This window comes from Chinchilla lanigera, unplaced genomic scaffold, assembly GCF_000276665.1.
Source record: "Chinchilla lanigera isolate Chin_1 unplaced genomic scaffold, ChiLan1.0 scaffold00190, whole genome shotgun sequence".
Classification (NCBI taxonomy): Eukaryota; Metazoa; Chordata; class Mammalia; order Rodentia; family Chinchillidae; genus Chinchilla; species Chinchilla lanigera.
This window is the reverse complement of record NW_004955591.1, coordinates 687,637-705,410: the sequence shown is the minus strand read 5'-3', so window position 1 is coordinate 705,410 and position 17,774 is coordinate 687,637. Positions and strand designations below refer to the sequence as shown.

At 36.2% G+C, this 17,774-nt stretch overlaps 1 pseudogene; it reads left to right on the top strand.

Moving 5' to 3' along the window:
• The first annotated feature begins 1,296 nt into the window (after positions 1 to 1,296).
• Positions 1,297 to 3,273, top strand: LOC106147601 (annotated as a pseudogene).
• Positions 3,274 to 17,774: the final 14,501 nt, after the last annotated feature.

Genomic DNA, 17,774 nt, shown 5'->3' with positions numbered 1-17,774 from the left:
ACTCTTCTCCACTGCTGGTGGGAATGCAAACTGGTGAAACCACTGTGGAAATCAGTTTGGAAATTCCTCAGAAATCTAGGTCTACAGTTTTCATTCAACCCAGCTATTCCCCTTCTGGATATTTTCCCAGAAGATCTAAAAACATCATATCACAGTGATATATGTGCACCTATGTTCATAGCAGCACAGTTTGTAATTGCTGAATTGTGGAAGCAACCCAAATGTCCATCCACCGAGGATTGGATCAGAAAATTGTGGTACTTTTATATAATGGAATATTACTCAGCTATAAAGAAAGATAAACTGAAGTCCTTTATAGGTAAATGGTCACAACTAGAGACCATACTCATAAATGAAATAAATCAGTCTTGCATGTGCAAACACCACATTGTCTCACTAGTGTAAAACCTGAAGGAGTTAATTTAAACTAGGAAGTATGATAGACGTTGTGAAATGATAGGAAAATACTCAAGGTCAAAGGACAACTGGGTGTGGGAAAAGAAAAGGGAAAGAAGGAGAAATTTTGTATGTATGTATATACAGGATAATTAACATAGTTGTTCTACTGTCTTCTATTTCTTTGCTGAAAGAAACTGTCAATGATTGATCAATATTACATGTCTGTATCTGTTTTCATGAGAAAGCACTTTGAAGATGTCATTATGTAATACAACAAGCATTGTTAATTTCCTACTACTTTGTTTGTAACTCTGTGTTGTCTGTACTGTTCTTTTGCTATTTTGTAAAAGGTTGTCTGTGTGTTAATGTTTTCCTCCTTTTATTTTTAAAATAAAAAAACAAAATATTAGCCAGAGCACTTAGACAAGAGAGAGAAATAAAAAGAATAACGATACTAAAGGAAGAATTGAAATTATTAATATTTGCAGATGGCATGAGAACAATGTGTGTTCTGATGGTGGGTAGATCACTGTAAACCTGTATGAAGTCCATTTGTTTACAAATTTTGTTTAGTTCTGTTATTTCTTTGATGATTGTTTCCTTGTGACAATGGGGTATTAAAGTCCCTTGTTAGAATTCTGGTAGTGCTTATTTGATATTTTCATGTCTGTTAAGAACTGTATTACATAGTTGGGTTTGCCCATATTTGGTGCATACATATTTGTGATTGTTATCTCTTCTTCCTGAAGTTTTCCCTTAACAAGTATTAGTGACCTTTATCTCTTTTGATCCTTCTTGGTTTGAAGTACACATTGTCTGCAAACAGACTAGCTACCCCTTCTTTTTTCTGGTTCCTCAATGGTGTGAGAGTGGCACTGTAAGGACCTGAAGATTCGCATGGTCAGCATTGCTCCTGCAATGGCATGTGACAGCATGGTGCAGTTGCCCATGCTCCCAAAGCTGTCTGAGGCTCTGTCTGGCCTCCACACTGGTGAGGGAGAGGTGGGGGTGACTCACTGAGGTTCTGAAGCTTTCCAGGACTCAGTCAGTCACCTGTGAGGTGTGGGGGTGGGGGGTGGTCACTAAGACTCCTGAAGCTGTCTGGTGCCCAGCTCAGCTCCCATGCCAGTGGGGAAGGAGTCGAGTGCTGTCACCTAGGCTCCTGAAGCTATCTGGGGTCAGCTTGGCTCCTACACTGGTAGGAGTGCACTTTTAGATGTATTGGCCATGTTAAATTATAATACATTTTTGTTTTAGGTTTATAACTATAATAGACTAGTCAAAATTTTCATTAGAATATATTAATTAGTGCTTTTTATTTTTATGTAAATCATAACATTGTTTAATATACTGGCTATTTCAACATGGTCTAGTTACTTTCTGATTGCTAAGACAAAGTACTTACATCTACAATTTAAAAGAGTAGAGGCTCACATTTTGTAGAAATTTCAGTTCATAGATGGTTGGCTCCAAGACAGGGCAGTCAGAGGGGCATGACAAAAGAAACATAGCGTTTGGCATACCAAGGGGAAGAATAGAGCAATCAATGGAGGAATGGTTATATTACCTTTCAGGCCATGTGTCCAGTGATCCACCTACTCCAAGCAGTCTTCTCCTCTCAGCATCACAATTAGCTATATATGCATCTGTGCATCCACTGACGAGTATCATGCCCCCATGATCTAATCACCTCCCAAAAGCTCTACCTATGAGTTCCTAGAGCTTTAGAGATGTACCTAGATATAAACCATAACACAACATAATAATGACAAAACAATAGCCAGAATGGGGACAAAAAGAGAAGAGGTACAACTCTTCAAAGTGTGACATGGAATTTTAGTTCATTTTCTCTCCTTGTTATAAACCAAGTTGGGGTCATGCTTTTTACTCTTTAACTTATATTTATAGAATAATCAACTTTTTAAAAATTTCTTTAGAATAGTCTTGATTTTGTAAAATACAACCTAGAGGTGCTGTTTCAGAGACTGACATTAAATTACCCATAAACTTGTAAAAGTTACTGGATATCTTTAAGATCTCCTTTGTGTTCCACTGAAAAGAGATAAAGAAAAAAGAAGAAAAGGCAGAACCTTTGTAGATCATCTGCTCAGGATCAGACATCATGTCAGTCTTTCTAATGGTGCCCTACATTTCCTGAGGTCCCATAACATCAAACAACTCCAATCTTTACTGAGGTAAGGCCACGGGCCTACCCCAATTTTCTGTCATGACTAGTCCAGTTGTCTCCGCTAGTTATGCACAAATCTTTTCATCCTGGTGTCAGGAAACACTATCCAGTCCCACTGCAGTTGTAACCAGGAAAAACAAGGATGCTTGTCCTTGGCACATAGCTACTTCCAGATATTGAGCCCCCAAAAGTATGCAAAGACTTTCTTTACATTTTTCACAATAAATGACCTAGGGATATAGTAGAGGAGCCAGAATCCATGCTACAGCTGCCTCCTTCAGCTGTGGCTGCTGGTGCTGAAGGACTTGTGGAACTCTACCCTGAAAAAGTCACACAAGAGCCCGTTTCTTCTGCTGCAGTTTTGCCAGGGACAGAAGAACCTGCCTGTAACACCAAGAAAAAAGTAATTTTGAGGGCAGTTTCTGGTTGACATCCTGCTAAAGACTGTGGGAAACACTCCTGTAATGCAAACAAAGAATTGGGCTGTAGAGCAAATGCAAGTAATCCAAGGACTCATTGGCTTTATCAAAAAGTTACTTAAACTTGTAGCCTCTGAAGAGTTGTTTATTTAAGTGAATTAATCCTTTGCACCTTCCTCAGACCAGGAAGTTGGAACTCTCTATAAGTGCTTTGCCAGTGATGGTAAACTTGTCCTGCATTACTGCAAATCTCAGGCATGGAAATGAACCACAGAGAAAAACAACTTGCTACTCCAAATGATTTTTTCACAAAGGAAAAGACTCATAAAAATATTGCTGCCAGTGGCAAAATCTCTAATGGATATGAACTACCCAGTATCAGCTCTGACTTGTGTATGCCTAACAAAGTAGCCATAGAATGAATGAATTCACACAAAAATATGATAAATGTTCATACACAAATCATCATAAAAGATTGACACTGGAGTATGTCCCTTGCTCCTGCCAATTAGTATGACTGTTTTGGATCTGCCTCCAAGGGTGAAAAGGAGAGTGAAACTATATAAATTTCTTTATTACCAGTTCTTAAAGTCTCTGAAATTGTTTACTTATACTAGTAGCATACCATTGATTTTTAATGGGAAAAGTTAATTTACTAAACGATGTTTTTGTTTTGTTTTTGTAGTTTATTCAGTGAACCTCATTTGTTTGGGACAGTGGGTTATATTTACATATTATCTATTGTAATGCCTTCTAAAACTGAGGTACACTGACATATCGGCTGAATACCTTACATAGAGTCCAGTAGAGGGCAGCCCTGCTGGCCAAAAAGTTTTGGCAGTTTGGTTTTACATCATTGCCAGGTGATAATAGAAGAAAAGACTATTTTGGTAACTTCTGTCTGGGAGAAGAAACATACTGACAAAATGAAAGACTTTTAGAGAATAAATATAATTATGTTTGGGAACAAGTAATTTTACAAATTCTGCATAAATGAGTCATGCAGTGTTTTTCAGTCCTGTCTCTAAGATTCTTTAGTCACAATGTTGTATTACCCTCATTTATAAATTTCAAAAAAAAAACTTGCTGAATAAATCTGACAACATCAAGTGTTTCATACTCTATTCTCCAAATTGAAAGCTCTCAAAGAGTAATTGAAAAGTAGCCTTAGATGTTGTGTATATTTTGTCATGACTAAAGGAGTATTGTTTTTGCCAATACTGTTAGATTGGTCATTGCTCAAAATGAGAATTAATGTTTTATCTTCTTCTTTTTTTTTTTTTTTTTTTTTTTTGGTTTTTCTCCGGTACCGGGAACCCAACTCATGACCTTGCGCTTGCCAGGCAGGCGCTTTGCCACTGAGCTAAATCCCCAGCCCCTAATGTTTTATCTTCTGTATTTATTACTCCATATTTTTAAAAACCAGGTCAATAAATTGAATTGAGTGACCAAACAATCTAAGGTAGGTACTGGAATTCCAAGTGTTTATTTTAAAAAGTTAATATAGTAAGAATGATACAATTTTGTGAAAAGACTTGAACTATGCTTGCATCCTTTAAATTCCAGCATGCACTTTATGGCTAGTGGTCAGCTGCATGTTGCTATTAGGAAGTGCTAATAGTTTATTTTACAATGAAAGAGCTGCTGTCCAGTTCTTATTTTCTGTTTAAGAATGTGAGTTCTTTATTTCCCCTTATGCCAACGTCCATTTGTAATAAATTACTGCAGCCAATAATTTGCAAAAGGAATAGTACTGATAGGGTGAATTGTACAAAATTTTAACATCAAGAAAAAGTTGCATGTATGTTGAAAGCTAGGATATGTGAATTCTCAAGTCAGATGGATATGGAAAAGATGTGTTCTCTGCTTTCGGTTTACTGAAAGAAGGAATATATGTATAGACATTTAACAAATAACAAATACTTGAATTATGTATTACATTTGCCTGTGATACTTCATATGATAGAATATTTATACCTCAATAGTCAAAAATGTTTGAGCTTGAATTTATAACATCAACTTAATCTATTTCATTTAAAAATATTACTAGCTTATGAAATCTATAGTTAGGGTTGGAAACATAGCTCGGTGGTAGGGGTCTTGCCTAGTATGAGGCCCTGAGTCAATCCCCAGCACTGTTCATTAATTAAATAAATCTAAAGTTAGCTAAATATAACTACAGTATTCTATTCATTTTCATACTTAATAACCTTAAAGAATATGTAGGTCTTTTACCTTTTCAAATCCTATATACATTGTTTCTTGATTTAGTCTTACTTCGCTAACTTTACTACATTTACCTGAAGGCCTATAATCTCTGAGTTAATTAGGCAACTAGAACCAAAAATAGTTTGTTCATAAACATTTATGTAAAATTTTGCTTTGTCTTCTTGTGCAAAGATGCATATCACATAAAATGATATAATAATTAGCATACTGTGCTCACGTCTTTGAAAGTATTTATGCCAAATACTTTATAGAGTTGCCCATATTTAAGACACAAATTAAGAATGTTTTATCTGTATCAAAGACAAGAACAGATATTTCCTCGAATCTTGATTTTCAGAAGTTTTAACTATAAAGGGAACTTAAATATCATGTTCTTTCATTAAATTAGGAAACTAGAAATTGTAAAATATGCCATAAAGTATACATAAGAGTCAATCATTTTACTTGTGCATAATCTGAAGTAGGAAAGCATTTGATATTGAAGGAATATTAAAAGGAAAAACGTACAGCTTCTGCTTCACTTTCCAAGGACTATAATACACTGACAGCTTTTATCACTAGGGAAAACAGCTACAGACCACATAATAACTGAAAAAGTATTCAAAAACAGTTTGGCATGTTTATTTTAGTCTTAAAAATATTATAAAATCTATCTGAATCAATCAAGGAAGAGGTGACTTTTCCCTTTGTGAGCACACTTACAGCAAACTATCATTATCGACCACTTAACTGCATAGTATTGTGTGCTCCCTGATTTGGGAGGGGGGAATGTTACTTGGTACCTACACATATTGAATAAATTTAGTGTGATTTAGCTTGGAAAAGCAACAATGAAGGAAATTGATGTACTTTAAATATTTGTATGGCAGAAAGTAATCAGGATTTTAATGCTTTTAATCTGTGGAGAACATATTTTAGCTGACAAAGCAAACCAGCTGAAAAATAAAAAAATAATGCAGGGGCAATGAGTGTAGCTCAGTGGTAGAGCACTGGGTTCAAGGAAGAAAAAAGTATGTAACACAAAAGAAAAATGGCCAATAAAGTATGAACATATTCTAAACCAGTTAATTTTTAAGACGCAAAGAAAAACAGTTTGAGCCAGATGATGGCACAAGTCTGTAATTCTGGCACTCTTACAGACTGAGGCAAGAGGATGCCAAGTTCCAGCCCACGCTGGGCAATTTTACAAGAACTTGTTTTTAAAAAATGGCTGAGGATGTAGCTTAATGTTACAGCTCTGAGCTCATCTCCCAGTGCTGCCCCCTAAAAAATTAAAGTTATCAGTAATTAAAGACAATGTACACCTAATTATAAACTTCTGTTAATTCATGTATTGAATGTATACTCTCCTCAGCACTGCAATAAGACACTTACTCTAAGAATGTCCTGACATTTACATCTTGGAGCTTTTTAATTGAAGAATTAGAAATATTGAAAAATAAAGACATTTGATAACATTAGTTACTACTAATGAATAAAAATATGTATGAATCCAAGTAGAATAAAAAATAAATGAGAGAAGTCATACATAAGGATTGGGTTTTACTCAAAAGCCACTCCAAACATCTTTACATCTAGAGACCTGTAACATATGTGAAGAACTCATGGGGAATTTTTTTTATAGATTTAGAGATGCCATTTAGTAACTATAAAGCACATACAGTTATAAATAGGAAGATAAATTGGAGGCTAAAAGTATCATAAGAAACAAAATCAAATAAGGGGAAGACAGTGAACAAGCCAACATTAGAGAAGTGGCCCAGTGAGACACAAGAAGAGTACTGTGAGAAGCTGCAGGGCTATATTCGATGGTTCTAGATCCCAGGAAGGCAACATCGGATACAGCATTTCCAGGTACACCTGGCTGAAATGGAGCCTCTTTCAGGAACCTGGTAGACAAAATCCTGATGACATTCATCTCTGAGATGTGGCCCAGTGTCGTGGGAATATTTATTTCCCCCTTCCCCAACACAGCATGGAGCTTCTTGCTGGGAAAGAGGAAAAGAGAACCAGCTGGATTCAGGCGACTTCCGTAGATGTTGGTTCAGTGGCCCGATGTGATTCATTATTGTGCAAAGACAGTATCTACAGACCAGTGAAACACACAGGGAGAATGTCTTCCAAGACTGGAAAGAACCCATATTAATGTTGGGACACCTGTGTGTCTCTCTCCTGTAGCTGAGTGGGATCTGGGCTTTACCTGGGATCCCTATAGGCTCACACCCTCAACAGCATTAGAATTTTTCTGACAGCCTCCTTTCCCTCTGTGTCCTTCCCATGGAAACTCTATTTTTGCCCTTTTCAAGGAGAAGTAAAGGGAAGGAGAAAATAATTTATGAAGTTTTGACTCACAGACAAATAATGACAGAGCTTTACTTTGACTTTCATTTTAATTACACCTTTTCATTTGCCCACTTCCCTCTCTCCCTACGAATTTTAAATGGCAGGAGAAAAAGAAATGATAAGGAATAGAGAGAAGAGAGGAGAAGAGAAGAGAAGAGAAGAGAAGAGAAGAGAAGAGAAGAGAAGAGAGGAGAGGAGAGGAGAGGAGGGGAGAGGAGAGGAGAGGAGAAGAGAAGAGAAGAGAAGAGAAGAGAAGAGAAGAGAAGAGAAGAGAAGAGAAAGAAGAGAAAGAAGAGAAGAGAAAGAAGAGAAGAGAGGGAAGAAGGAAGAGGGAAAAGGGAAGAAAGATAAGCAACAAATCAGAGGCAAAGAGATAAGAAAATAAACAGCTTTCTGCTGAGCTTAGCAAAATTGACAACTTGATGCTTCATTTATCATCTGGCTGACTAGGCAAAGGTAATGTAATTAGACAGAGTCTGAAAAGTTCCCCAAATTGAAGATGTGGAAACTGGTGTCACTTCACCCAAGGGACATGTTGTAAGTTCATTGACTTCTGTCATAGAAAAAGAATTTTTAGGATACATCAGTGAAAGGAATAAAGAGGTTTATGGGGGCAGAATTTAGAAAACCTATATGTCCACCAAGAAATGAAAGGATAAAGAAAAGGTGGTATTTACACACAATTGAGGACTACCCTGCCATAAAGAAAGACTTGAGTCATTTATGGGAAAATGGATGCACCTTGAGACCAGAAAGTTAGAAAAATAAATCATACACAGAAAGTTAAATATCACATGGTTTCTCATCCATGAGAATTCCAAACTATAACTAAAGAGAAAAATAAAAGGAAGTAGAAAGATATACCTTTCTCAGATGGGAGGAGATCAAGAAATGGAGGGAGGGAGAGGAAAGGAAAGGGCATGAATAAATTAATATGTGTTACATACTAATTTACAAGAGAAATGTAAATATTATGTACTGCAAATATGTACTACTAATAATTTAAAAATAAACAAATAAAAAATGGGAAAAGCACACATTCAAAGAATATAAAGTGTGGGCCTTTAAGAGAGGAGTAATCGATGTCTCTTAATTTTTGTTAAAAAAATGGACATTTTAGAATGGAACTGGTAATAGAATCGCTAAAACATCATCTCACACAGGGTTCCTTGTCACTATTTTATTTTTATTCTTAATGTTACATTTTTGCTACTCATTATTTAGTGAGTTTTCTGAATTAATTCTGCAGAATCTTCATTTTCTGCAGTGTGTAGCCACTAAATTCTCTGTTAGCTGCCTTAGTCACTTGTTTGCTTACAAGCATGGATTCTTAGCATCACTCCTATTTTAGGATAATTTACTTGTCAATCAATAATTGAACAAATACCAGTTCCGTGGGATATATCTTTCACCCTTTAATAAAGAGATCTGTTTGCAAATTCATGCCTTCATATTTGGGCAGTTTACATATTAGCTTCACTTTCTATTTGTTGACAGGCTCATATCAACACTTAAGGTGAAATAAGTCTAGCTGTAGAAAAATACAAACAAGCAGATGGAGGAAAACTAAAGTCATATATAGTCTAATAATCTCTTTATTACATATCTTTTTTATTTTTATTTTAAAAATAAAAGGAGGAAAACATTAACACACAGACAACCTTTTACAAAATAGCAAAAGAACAGTACAGACAATACAGAGTTACAAACAAAGTGGTAGGAAATTAACAATGCTTGTTGTATTACATATTGATATCTTCAAAGTGGTTTCTCATGAAAACAGATAGAGACATGCAATATTGATCAATCAAGGACTCATTGACAGTTTCTTTCAGCAAAAAAATAGAAGACAGTAGAACAACTATGTTAACTATCCTGTATATACATACATACAAAATTTCTCCTTCTTTCCCTGCTCTTTTCCCATATCCCAATTGCCCTTTACCCTTGAGTGTTTTCCTATCATTTCACAATGTCTATCATACCTCCAAGTTTAAATTAACTCTTTCAGATTTTACACTAGTGAAACAATGCGGTGTTTGCACATGCAGCTCTGATTTATTTCACTTATGAGTATGGTCACTAGTTGTCACCATTTACCTACAAAAGCCTCGAGTTTATCTTTCTTTATAGCTGAGTAATTTTCCGTTATATAAAAGTACCACAATTTTCTTATCCAATCCTCGGTGGATGGGCACTTGGGTTGCTTCCACAATTCAGCAATTACAAATTGTGCTGCTATGAACATAGGTGCACATCTATCACTGTGATATGATGTTTTTAGATCTTCTGGGAAAATACCCAGCATGGGGATAGCTGGGTTGAATGGGACCTCTAGACCTAGTTTTCTGAGGAATCTCCAAACTGATTTCCACAGTGGTTTCACCAATCTGCATTATTACATATCTTGCTCCTTTTTCCTTAATCATGAGTACTAAGTAGAAAGCTTACTTCTTTATTAAATGTATCAAGTTACCTAGGACTTGTATCCCACAAGAAAAATTAAGAGTTGATATCTATTCGAGGCTATAATAACAAAGTACCTCTCCAGAAAATTGTGCATATAACAAGTAAAAATTTTGCATGTTTCTCATATTTTGAGATTTTCTAAAAAACAAATTAAACTTAAAACTAATTCCCAATTTTGATAATAAGTCTTATAAGAGATAATTTCATTGCTCTCACACTTGTTTTGGTTGTAGCAGAATTTCAGGTTTTATTTAACTTTAGAAGTTTGGGGATACGTTTTCTAATGAGCAGCTCAGCTATGAATCACTGAGATGTTCATTGTCCAAACTATGTAGGCCATTCACAAGTGGATGACTTAGGTAGTGGCTTTCACATCCTTCATGTCATGGTCATTCATAAGAACTTTCACCATGACTTTCATTTTCATGGTGTTTCTAGATCAATGCCCACATAATCTGAAACAATCTTTGCCTGGAAGCTTTATTGCTTCCAATATACTGTTAGCAGCAAAGAACATTGCTTCTTACAATATTCAACATCTGTCATTCTTGCCATTATTTCCAAACTTTATTTTTCTGCTTGGGTCAGACTGTTTCTTTCTCTCCATTTATACATCATTCTCTATATTCTTTCCCCAGTTCAATCTGCATTGTTTTACTCAGTCAACTCCTCAAGTAGGGTACTAGATTTCATCTTTTCTCACCTACTGAAAGATGTGCCTATATTAATTCTCCTCTCCTTATCTCTCATAATATCAATATTTCTTTATCTACTGGGTATTTTAATGTACACATTGTTTATTATTTCTCTGATAGAAATGTACTGTCATGAAAACTTTCTTTAGTTACTATTCTATTTCTTTGTTCACATTTACAGTAAAACTTATTTTGAAATACACTCAAATTCCTCTAAATTCCTCTCTCATCTAAATTCTCTAATTCCTCTAATATTACTAAATTCCTCTTCTTTGATGTAGGAAATGGCCACAGCTGGAAATTGATCACACATACAGGGGTGAGGCAAGCCCAGTCTGAGAACAAAGAGCACCCAAAGCAAGCCACATGAACAAGCTGCTTAAGTCCAGAGAACACCAAGCCCCAAGAAAATCCAAGCAATGGGTTGCTAGGCAAAGGGATGTGACGTGGCACCAACCTGCCAAATGTATAAATAAACATGCTATGGTGGTTGAGCAGTTCCTTTCCTCCCATCTGGAGAGAGGGCTCCACCTGACCTCACCTTTCTGTCTCTTATCTTCATTTCTTCATCCTCCTGCCATCCTTCCCCCCAGAAACTTTGAGAGCTGCACTGGATGTGGTACTTTGAAGCTAAATTTTAAGCAAGATTTTATATTTATTAAAGGTAGGAAAAGAAACATGCTCTGCATAGTAAGTTTGGAGCCATGTAAATGTAGAAAAAGTTACACCCTACAGTGTGATAGCAGACAACAAAATACAGTAGCTCAGAGTTCAATGATGATTGTCTTTTGTATCTCTTATTGCTAAGGGTGTCATCAGGTCCAGGATTTCTTATCAAAAATTCATTTAAATTCTCACAATTAACACTGAAGACAGCACTCTCTGATTGGATCCATGTGCAGGAATTTTGGAAATGTTCTGCTCATGTGTCCTGGAACTTTATAATTAACAGATCACACCTACTTTCCCAGATAGTCTGTAGTAAGCAATCTTTATCCTTATTTCTTCCCGAAAGATACATATCTCCATAATTATTTATGGGGTGTGGAGGAAGCAAATGTATCTGTCTTCACATACTTACTGCTGAAATGGGCTGTAAGTCCTAACTCCTGGGAATTATGTGTCCTCCAGTTACCTTGGGGTTGTGTCTCACTGGCTGGATTGAAAAAACAACTTGTCAGAGGACAATGAGAAAAGAGTTAGTAGTGATATACAGATTTAATTCAATGTTAATCAAAACACCACCACTTTTCAGAGTTAGAGAAACCAATCCAAAATTTATATAGTATCAAAAGAGACCCAGAAAAACAAAAGCAATCCTGAGTAACAAAAGCAAAACAGGTGGCATGAAAATCTCAGACTTGAGGTTATATTATAAAACTAGAGATTAAAATAGCATGGTACTGACTCAAAAACAGGCATGGGACCAATAGAATAGAAGAAGCTGAAATAAACCCACTCACTTATATCTATCTATTTGATCTTTGACAAAGGAGCAAAAAAGCAACCCCTAATTTTCTCTGTCCAAATCTGCCATACACTTAGTCTTATTTATTTCTGTTAGTAGTAATATTATTGCTTCAACTGTTTGGGTCAAAACTCTGTTGCAGTAATATGGAATTTCAGTGTTGTTATAATTTGCATTTCTTTAATGGTCAGATATGTTGAGCATTTTTTTTCACATATTTATTGGCCCTTCATACTTCTTTTGAGAAGTGGCTATTCATTTTATTTGTCCATTTTTGAAAATTGGGTTTGTGAGGAAAACAGGCCAATAAACAGGGAAATAATAGGATGAAGGCCTCAGTAAGCTTTCTGGTAAATCTTGACTAGGAAGAGTTAAATCTTTGCTAGTGGGAACAATTAAGAGAAGAGATGAGAGAGTTGATAACCTGCTTGGCTCTTTAAGGCATACCAGCTAAAGTTAGTTGTCCCTCTCTACTTTGCAGTGAAGTACAAAGGAGACAAAAATGAAGGGGAGCTACATAATAGAAAACTCAATATATAAATATATATACATGTAGATACACCTAGACACACATATATATATAATTTATTATTCTCTCACCATGTTGTGCACTAAATGTATACATAACCCTTTTATTTAATTATTAACTCAACCTTGTATGTAAAGTTCTTTTAACAAAGCCATAAATTCTGCAGATAAGGTTCTGACTAGAAAAAGGAAACCAAATGAAGCTTACCTAGGAATACACATGTACATGATAGAGGGCCCCAGGGCCTGAAATAGCCAATCAGATTGTAACAAACTCTATAGGGGAGAGTCTTTCTGCCACACTAATAAAAAGGGGTGAAGACAAAAGCCCACGGGTTTTCTGGCTACTTATGCCTTACTCTTTCTCTCACAGCATAGTTTTGCTGTCCCCTCCTTTCCCCTTTTCTTGAAAATAAAGTGTTTTTGTTTTCCCTTTTTAAACTTTATTTCTCTAACTCTTTTATTTACAGAGAGTTTATAATTCCTGGTCACCTGAAGGGTAACAGTGTGGAACATACACATCTCCCAAAGTGATGGGTCTTTTATCTGGGGGGAGATCTAATTTTGGGGGTTCTTCTTATATTCTAAATATGAGTTCTCAGAGAACAAAATTTTCCCCATTCTGTAATTGTCTTTTTGTTCTGTTGGCTATTTCCTTTGTCGTCCAGATCTTTTTAAGTGTGATGTGATCACATTTGTTAATTCTCAATGCTATTTCTTGTGCACTTGGAGTTGTGCTCAGAATGTCTTTGCCTACAATTATGCCTTCAAAAGTTTGACTTATTTTATTTTCTATTGATTTGTTTCTATTTTAACATTTAGAACTTTAGTCCATTTTTATTTTAGTATAGGATATGGTGAGAGATCTGGGTATAGATTCAACATTTGACATATGGATAGCCACTTTTCCCAACAACATATGTTAAAGAGGCTGTCTCTCTTCTAGTGTATATTTTTGGGCCTTTATTCTAAGATCATATGGAGAATATGTCTAGGGTTGTTACTGCATCCTCTATTCTGTTTCACTGACCCACATGTCTTTTTTTGGTACCAGTACCATCCTGGTTTTTTTAAAATCACAATTGTGTTGTAATATAACTTGAAATGTGAGATTATAATATCTCCTACTTTGCTGTTGTTGCTCAGATGGAAAAGTAAACTAGTAAAAATACCAAGGAAATGTTTGTGGATATCTCACATAAAAACTAAAACTAAAAATTCCATTTCTTCCAGCTATTTCATTTCTGTATATCTTCTCCAAAATGATTAAGACATCATATTATAGTGATACATGGATGTGCATATATATAGCAGCACAAGTCATAATAGCTAAATCTTAAAAATGGGTTATATGTCCATCAACAGAAGAATGGAAAAAGGAAATGTGGTCTTTATAAATAATGGAGTACTACTCTGCCACTAAGAAGGATAAATTTGAGTCATCTGTAAGAAAATGGATACAATCAACCAGACACGTAGGGAACTAAGACTGGCACCCCTAACCCTATGGTTATTGCAGGTCCTGTGTTAGTCTCAGTCACCATCAGCCAGCCCCATAGGGAACTCAGATTGGTGTACTTTGCTCTACAGACATTGTGAGTCACACCTGAGTTCAAGGCGCCATTAGCAGGCTGCCAGGAGAACTCAGATTGGCTCCCCATGCCCTGTGATTATTGTGGGTCACATGTTTGCCATCAACCAGCTACCTGGGGAACTCAGACTGGTGCCCTGTGCTCTGCAGTCATTGTGAGTCATGTGTTAGTTCCAGGTGCTATCAGCCAGCCACATGGGTAACTGGGACCTGTGCCCAGCACCCCACAGACATTGTGGGTCACATCTGAAAGCCCCAGGTGCAATCTGTCACCTGCCTGGGGAACTCAGACAGGTGCTATACATCCTTCTAACATTGTGGGTTGTGCCTGAGGCCCTGAAGAGACAGGTATGCCTCATCAGCTGCCTAAGGATCCCAATCAAGCACCCCACATTCTGCTGACATTGTGGGTCAGCCTGAGGCCTGGGTATCCTCAGTCAATCACCCAGGTTTCCTGGTCCTGAAGGCCAATGCTCCATTGACATAGGGGTTCTCATCTGAGCTGTGCATTCCATCAAATACCTGGGGATCTCAGGCCCAGTGGCACAACTCCTACCACCATCGTGGGGCAAGAATGTGAACCAGAAATTCTAGGGGCTCTAGAGACCTTCTGGTGAGCTGCCTGGGAAGGGTGAGGCCCAGAAATTCACCTCTGACATCTACAATGGCAAGATAAAGAACCAAAATGCAATCTCAGGACTCCACGCCAACCAGAACAAGTCCAGGAGACATCAACATAGGAGAACTCGGAAGTTACACAGCTGAAATCTCTGAAATGAGCACAACTGAAGTAAAGAAACAACTCCATAAGGCCATAGAAGAAATCAGATCATCAGATCAGAAATAATCTCTCAGGTAAAAAATGAAATTATAACAATAATGAAAGAATTGCTCAGCACATCTAAAGAGGACATACATAAAAATATAGACAAGCATAGAAAAAGAAAGGAAACACTAAGTAAACAATATAGGAAAGAACTAGAATGCATGAAACAGATTCATACAGATATCTAGGAAATCAAAACCTCCATTGAAAGCTGGCAAAATTGCTTGAATGAAGCCAAATATAGACTTTCAGATCTTGAACACAGCATTGCAGCTAAATGACTATTAAAGGAAAGATCTCTTAAAAATTAAAATAAACCAGGAACTAACAATTCCACAGCTGAAAGATGATGCAAGGAGAAACAATGTAAGACTGATAGGCATCAATGAAACAGCAGGAGTCAACACAAATGACACAAGAACATTGTTTTCAAAAGCATATAGAACTCCAACAAGCCATAACCAACATAAAATTATACCCAGACATATTATAATCAAGATCCCAAAACTCCAACAAAAGGATAGAATATTAAAACCTGTTAGAGCAAAGAAACAGATCAACTATAAAGGAAAGCCCATCAGAATCATGGCGGATTTCTCAATACAAACAATCAAATCAAGAAGAGCTTGGAGTGAAGTACTCCAGGTCCTAAAACAAAACAACCTCCAACCGACACTGTTGTATCCCACAAAACTATCCTTCAAATTTAATGGAGAAATAAAATACTTCCATGACAAAGATCAACTGAAGAACTTCATGAGTGCCAAAACAATACTACAAAGAGTACTAAAAGATATTCTAGAAAGAGATAAAAATGACCACAATTTCAAGAAAAACAATAAAGGAACCATCTAACAGAGAAAGCAATTAAACAGAGAGTACAAGTAAGAAACCAACAGCAGGTAAATAACATGACAAAGACAAGCCAACACATAATAGTTATAACCATTAAATAAATGGCCTTGATTCACCAATCAAAAGAACTAAACTGGCAGAGTAGATGAAAAAACAAAACCCAACAATATGCTGTACAGAAGAAACACATTTAACTCAAAAGGAAATTCATAGACTCAAAGTTAAAGGTCAGAAAACAATTCTCCATGTGAGAGAAACCCAGAAAAAAAGTAGGGATATCTCTTCTGATTGCAGACAATGTGAACTTCAAATCAAGAATGATGGAAAGAGATAAAGAAGGTCACTACATACTTGTTAGGGGAAAACTTCAAAAGTAAGAGATAACAATCATAAATATGTATGCACCCAATATGGGAGCACCTGACTATATAAGACAAACCTTAATAGACATGAAAAACCAAATAACTAATAACACTATTGTAATGGGGGACATTAACACCCTATTGACACAAAGAGATAGGTCAACTGGACAAAAAATCAGCAAGCAAATAACAGAACTAAACCAAACTTGTGAACAAATGGACTAGTAAAATTTTACAGAGTGGTCCACCCAACATCAAAATACACATACAACAGATTGAATGAAGGTGAAGATAGAATATCAGATTTAAATATTAAAACAGAAATAGTAAATTTATGGAATAGAAAGTAGGTAAAAATCTTGAAGACATTGGGGCAGGCAGAGAGTTCATGAACAAAAACAAAACTGCACAGGAAATACTTGAAAGAATCAACAACTGGGATCTCATCTTACTGAAACGTTTTTGGACATCTAAAGACAACACCAACAGAGTAAAAAGAAAACCCACAAACTGGGAAAAAATTTTAGGTGACTGTCCCTCAGACAAAGGACATATAAAGAACATATCTATCTAGAAAATATAAAGAACTAAAACAATTAGCTCCCCCAAATTTAAAGACCAAATTCAAAAATGAGCATTGGAGATGAATACACACTTCTGAGATAAAGAAATACAAATGGGAAATAAATACATGAAAAAATGTTCAACATCATTAGTCATTCAAGAAATACAGGGGCTGGGGATTTAGCTCAGAAGCACAGTGCCTGCCTGGCAAACATGAGGTCGTGAGTTCGATTCCCAGTACCAGAAAAATAAACAAACAAAACAAAACAAAACAAAAAAAGAAATACAAGTTAAAACAACACTGAGATTCCACCTCACCCCCGAGAGAATGGCTATCATCAAGAAATCAACCAATAACCAATGCTGATGAGGCTGTGGGGAAAAAGGAACACTTCTCCACTGTCAGTGGGAGTGTAGACTGGTGCAACCACTGTGGAGATCAGTCTGGAGATTCTTCAGTAAACTAAGATCAAAGGTCCCATTCAACCCAGCTATTTCCCTTTTGGGTATTTTTCCAGAAGAACTATAAACACCACACCACAAGGATATATGTGCACCCATGTTTGTAGCTGTGCAATTTGTAATAGCTGTATCATGGAAGCAACTCAAATGCCTATCAACTGAGGAATGGATAAAAAAGATGAGGTATTTTTACATAATGGAATATTACTCAGATATAAATAAAAATAAACTAGAGTCTTTCACAGGTAAATGGATGCAAGTATAGTCCATACTCATAAGCGAAATAAATCAGACCCGCATGTGTAAATACTGTATTGTCTCACTAGTGTAAGAACCTGAAAGAGTAAATAAAATCTGAAAAGTATAATAGATATTG